This window comes from Vicia villosa, unplaced genomic scaffold (genome assembly GCF_029867415.1).
Source record: "Vicia villosa cultivar HV-30 ecotype Madison, WI unplaced genomic scaffold, Vvil1.0 ctg.000052F_1_1, whole genome shotgun sequence".
Taxonomy (NCBI): domain Eukaryota; kingdom Viridiplantae; phylum Streptophyta; class Magnoliopsida; order Fabales; family Fabaceae; genus Vicia; species Vicia villosa.
In genome coordinates, this window is record NW_026704981.1 from 1,002,417 (window position 1) to 1,008,416 (window position 6,000).

Genomic DNA, 6,000 nt, shown 5'->3' on the forward strand with positions numbered 1-6,000 from the left:
TACTGGAGCTTGCAGAAGGACTCCAAGTATGATTAGCAGCGGCAGATGGTTGAGCATACATTAACGGTTCAATAGAAAGTGACATCTAAGGATGAGATAGAAATTAGATAAGCAAGTATTTGCTAAGAGTGAGTAATTCAATATACGGTATTAGATTCTTACAATTGGTTCTTTTGGAGGATTGGTTGGGTGACAATTTGAAATGTCAAAAGCACAAGCATTTGAGGTATGTTGGTATAAAACAGTACATGAAAATTGCATAGAAATTAGTAACCAATGTAACATACGAAAAGTTAAAAAAAAAGTACTACCTCGTCTGGGGTTAGGTAGTTCTTAAGTTTGTTGTAAACATTATCCTTATTAAGTATTGTCACAATTGAAAACTATTGGTAAGAGGATTGATACTTGACACAGAATGCCATGTCTTTATTCAACAAATTGTCAATGTGAGCTGGCCAAACTGATCAATTAAGTGTTGTAGTTTTAGTAATAAATATAATGGAGTGATCTATACAAAACGTGAATTACAAAAGGAGGTTTAATGAGTTGCCTTAATTCCTTAGCAGATAGTATATTATATGGGATACAATCCTTATCCCAAAAGACAAAGGTTCCCTTAAAGCCATCATATTCAACTTCAACTTCTATTTTGAATCTACAATAAATACGGATCCAAACTTGTTAGAGCATACAAACAATGACAATGTATTGATACTTACGAAGTTAGAAAAGAAGATGGCTCACTTTGTAACTCGTTCCACATCTTTAACTCCACAATGACAATTAAATTTCCCGTTAACTGGCTTGATAGAAGACTTGCAGCCGGGGTAAGATTCAAAAAACCACCCGAACCTCGATGCTTTGAATTGTCTGGTAGTTCCAATTGTTGTTGCAAAACAATCCTAATAATAGAAAAACTAAACTGTCAAACAAATTACCAAATAGATAGGATTTTCATTTAGAATGAAAAATGAAAAAAGGATATGCCTTTCCTCCTTCATAAATTTCACGAATACTCTTGACCTTGTTACGGCTAGTCCAGTTTTGGTTTGTGGATTGAATGGAGGAATCACAAGTTAGTGATAGAGAAAGATGTTGTGCATTTGACAAATCAGCTGATCCAAAACTATAATGTATAAAAAGTTTCTTCATCAGCAGTATATTGCTTAATATATGGTTGTACATTGAAATCACAATTTTAGCATTTGACAGTAAAGCATGATTCAAAATCCAAAGCATGAGTCAAAATGTTGACACTAAAATCCTGTAAGGCAGTATATTGGCTATATGGCAATATATTGCTTTAAATCATAAGTTGCAAAATATGGCAATATATTGCTTAATATATGGCTTTCAAATCACAAGTTTTTGATAATAGGCAAAATGAAATCACAAGTATATTTCTTAACAGTGCATCCACAATTTTTTGCATAATGGGCAAAATGAAATCACAAGTATATTTCTTAATAGTGCATCCACAAGTTTTTGCATAATGGGTCAGTTAGTAAAGAGGATACCTTTACTCAATAAACTTGGTGGTATAAAGATTACAGTGACAAATCTTATAAAAAGTCAGAAAAGTATGTAAAGATTAAACCTTTACTCAATAAATAAGTTCTAATAGCTAAAAGTAGTGATAAAGTCAATAACAAAACTCAGAAAAAGGATGCTAAGGGATGAATAAACACAGTCTAAACCTGTACAGATGAAAAACAAAATAATGTAGAACTCTTAAAGAACCAAACATTTTCAACTCTAAAATCTAAATAACGATTCAAATATTTTATCGGTCCTCTCATAAGCTCTGTGTACTAACTAGAAGGAATGTAAAATGGGTAACAACAAAAATATCTAACCAACTAATGAAATGAATTTTATGGAAGAATAAATCAAAAAAACGTAAAACTCTTTATGCAGAATATTTTTACGAAGAAGATGCAATCTTTAAAAAACCAAGATTTTTCATGAAGTTTACTAAAAGAGGAAGTTTAAAAAAACCAAGCTTATTCATGAAGAACAGATAAATGTTTTTCCATCAAGCTTTAGAAATATGCAATGTTTAAAAAAGCAAGCTTTCTCAAAAAGAACACCTAAATAATGTAGAATGGCAAGTTAGATGCATATATAAGAAAGAATGTCACCTGGGTTAAAGATGAAGATGAAATGCTTCAGCAGAGGAAACTGGTTATGAGAGGAAACTAAAATGAAAAGCTTCAATGTTGCAAAGTATGTATTTGTCCGATAGATTTCAACGTAATGTTGGAGGGAATTTGAACTAAGATTTTTGGACCAATCAAATAGAGACAGTTGCCACGTCAAATGAGAAAAGCAGACACTTTTGAAGGCTTAATTTGTTAATTATGCGTTGTTAGCTGGAGATTTCGATTGGAGAAAATGTTTCTTGAAGAGTTAGAGTTCGAAGAAAAAATGGCTTCCGATGGCCATTCCCGAGAATAAGTGGCTTTTAAATGGCCATGTCCGAGGATGTTATTTATGATGAAGATGATTGAAATTGAAGCTGAATCGAGATAGATTGTCTTTGAGATTTAAGTGTTTCTCGAAATACAAAGAGTACTGAAGCTTAGAGTATTTCGTTGCATTCTCGTTAAAGATCACGTTGCCACGTATCGAAAGAGGATTCGGGCGGGAGGATTTGAATTTCGAAATATTCTGTGTAACCGAACAAGGAAAGATGGCGCCTCTGGGATTCGAAGCGTATGCCTGTGAGCAACGTGGCATTTCGTTAGCGTAGGACCGTTAGGGTCAAATTAGTATAAATAAGGGTCTTAGTATCAGGATCCGGTGTGTTCATTTTGTACAAATCACTCACAAATCACTCAAGTATCAAGTGTTAAGATAAAGAGTTCGCTGAGAAATGTACGTATGACACCACAAATTTAATATGTTTGTATTTCTGCTTACAAAATCAAAGTATCTTTAAATTTCCTTTACTTTTTCGCCTAGTCTTTCTTGTAGTTTAAGTTTCCTTATGTTCTTCGATTAATCTTTACATTTCTGCACTTTACATTTATGCATTTTACATTTCTATAGTTTACATTTTTGTTATGTTCTTGTCGAAGTTACACTTACCTTTATAACTAGTTTACATATCAGTTGTGTACATTCTTTGTTAGTTTATTTCGCAAGTTACTTACATGTTCATACTATAACCAAGTTTCGACGCAAAAGACCAACAAACATGAACCAAATTATCTCAAAAGACAACTATTTGACTATTGTTGAAAGTATTTGTGGGTAAATATTTTCGGTAATATATCGTATCCACAGGGATTGGTTAATATCACTGCCGTTCTATAGTTAATTATTTTGAGTTAGAAAAAGTAATTGGATTTGTTTTATGATTATGATACTATTAAATTTAAACAATAATTTAAATGCAAATAATGAACGTTTGTTAACGATTAAGGAAGTATGTTGAGCTTTAGGGTTCATCAACCTATTCCTATACAACTTATCAATTAATTCACAATTGAACAATCATTTGAATTACTATCTTCACTTATCCTCAAATATGATTCCATGTCTGCAAATCAAATTAGATAAACTTTTACCGGTATGAGATTCGATCTCTCCAAATATCAATATCGATAATAGTAATAAGGAACGATAATTATGAAAACTCAATCACAATTCCATCTCTGCAAATTGAGATTGAATTAATATAGTAACCTAGGGCAAAATTAAAATCCTTTCTTTCGATCAAAGATTCAACAATGGTGTAAAGTAAAAACAAGGTTTCTTATTGATAATAAATTCAAATAATTGTTCATAGGAAATAATTAATGGCATTGTATATTCATAGGTTAACCACTACCTTAAACTCAACAAGAGGAATTTAGCTCTCCATAGACATGAAGAACACACAAGAATTAATGGAGGGATTCATCTTCATCAATGGAATGTCTTCGATTGGTAAAGAATTGGCCTTCAATTGTTGTTCTTGACTGCAAACTCAGAATGCTCTCCTAATTTCGCTCACAAAGGATCTTTTTTTCACTTGGAAGCTAGGGCTTCTATTTATAAGTTTTGGGCTTTTAACGCCGAGGCCGCGGCGCGGCAACGGATGTGCGCGGCGCGATCAGAAACAGAGACTTTGGCGCGGCGCTGGCTAGAACTCCCGCGGCGCGCCCTTGTCAAACTTCATCTTCTTGCTTTGCCTTTGAAACTTCCAGCTTCCTTTCCTCTTCATGTTTTCCTAAAGCTCCAGTTCAGCTCTAAACCTGCATCAATAATACCCACAAGTGATTCGATTTGCTTTACACATGAACTAAACCTTTTCAGTTCAATTCTCACTAAAAACCTATGGATCTATCACAATTTGCATTAGCTTAGACCAGAAATTACTTATATTAACATATGAATTTACCATTAATTCACTCCTAACAACTATGTCCTAGGATCAATCTATTCGATCCTGCGAGTAACCAAAGTATATATTTATAGTTTGGAGGACTAGCGGTTGTTTACTAGAAGCAGCCTTGTTACTAGGTTCATCATTCTCAAGAACTGGAGAAAGGCTGGGAGATTTTTGTTGAGGAACACCTGTTACAAAAATCAAGATACATTAAGATAAAAGCTACGAAAAAATTGTTGATAAATTCAAAGCATATAAAGGTATACCTTGAGGATTATCAAAGTCAAGATTGAGAGTTGAAGCTTTGAAATCAGAAGTAGTTGTGCCTGCATCGTCCTACAAATGCAAGGTAAAATATAAACTTAGCATGAAAGATTAGGCATAATGGATTATTAAAGTCCAAGATTTGATACCTTGGGAGGGACATTATCTGGGCTCGAATTATGACTTTCGACAACTGGGGCATTACCAGTGGTTTTTAAAAGTTTTTCATCAGATGGTACTTTATCGCTTGATGAGGTAGGCGTTGAAGTCCCAGACCCCTTTTCTTTAGCTGAAGAAATTGTGGCCTTTTGTCTTTTCTTCGTAGCTTGTCTGGTACGAGGAGGAGATTTGTCTTCATCATCTGAAGCACTAGTGTTCGAAGGTTTCCGTTTCGGAGTTGGTGGGGGTTTCGAACTCTGAGAATATTCATACTAAGAAAAGTGAATAATGTTCAGAATAAACGCACAAGTTAAAATGTGAGAATATATATATATATATATATATATATATATATATAGTTGGTTTCTTGCCAGTAGTGACAGAATCACTCCCACTTGCTTTGTTGCTTCTTGAAGCTTCAGCATCCTTTTGTGCAGCCGCCTCCTTGATGTAACACCCCAAATCTACCCGAAAAATATAATAAAATCAGAGTATAAATTTCAAACAAGTCCATTTGAGGCATCACATATTCGTCATCTCAAAAACATTTACGACTTACTTGCCTTCATATAGATACATAGCACAGGAATTTAAAACGATAATCAAATCATTACAAAAAAAATCACTTTGTTTAAATTCAATAATTAACTCGCAGCGGAATCAACAAACTTCATAACTATTCAAATCAAGTCGTAGCATCATTGCACGGTAACTTTAAGTTACAATTTAAACCAAAACCATATAAAAATTCAGCAAAAGAATTAATAAATAAAACAATCGTTTTATCCCCCCGAGTGCTACGTATCAGAGCAAGACACCAACTCGACTAACAGCAACTAAAGACTTCATAAAATCACTTCAAACTTTCACCGCTATCTTGAGTACCTGTCAATTTCCCATGGTAGGGAAACATCATTCAGAAAGGGTGAGATATCTACCAATATAAACAAACGCATGATAAACAATATATTAGAATTTAATCATACGAAATTATCACGTTACCGCTTTCAGACTACATTTATAATAACAATTAACCTGGACAGTTATAATTAACAAAAATCAATAACAACAACATATTAATAGTTATAACAACTATTTCTCATCTTCCAGACAATACCTGTCACAACACGTCATTAGTATAACAATTTATAATTACAACTCCATATTATCACAATTTAACAACAAGTCAAGTCACATCACAT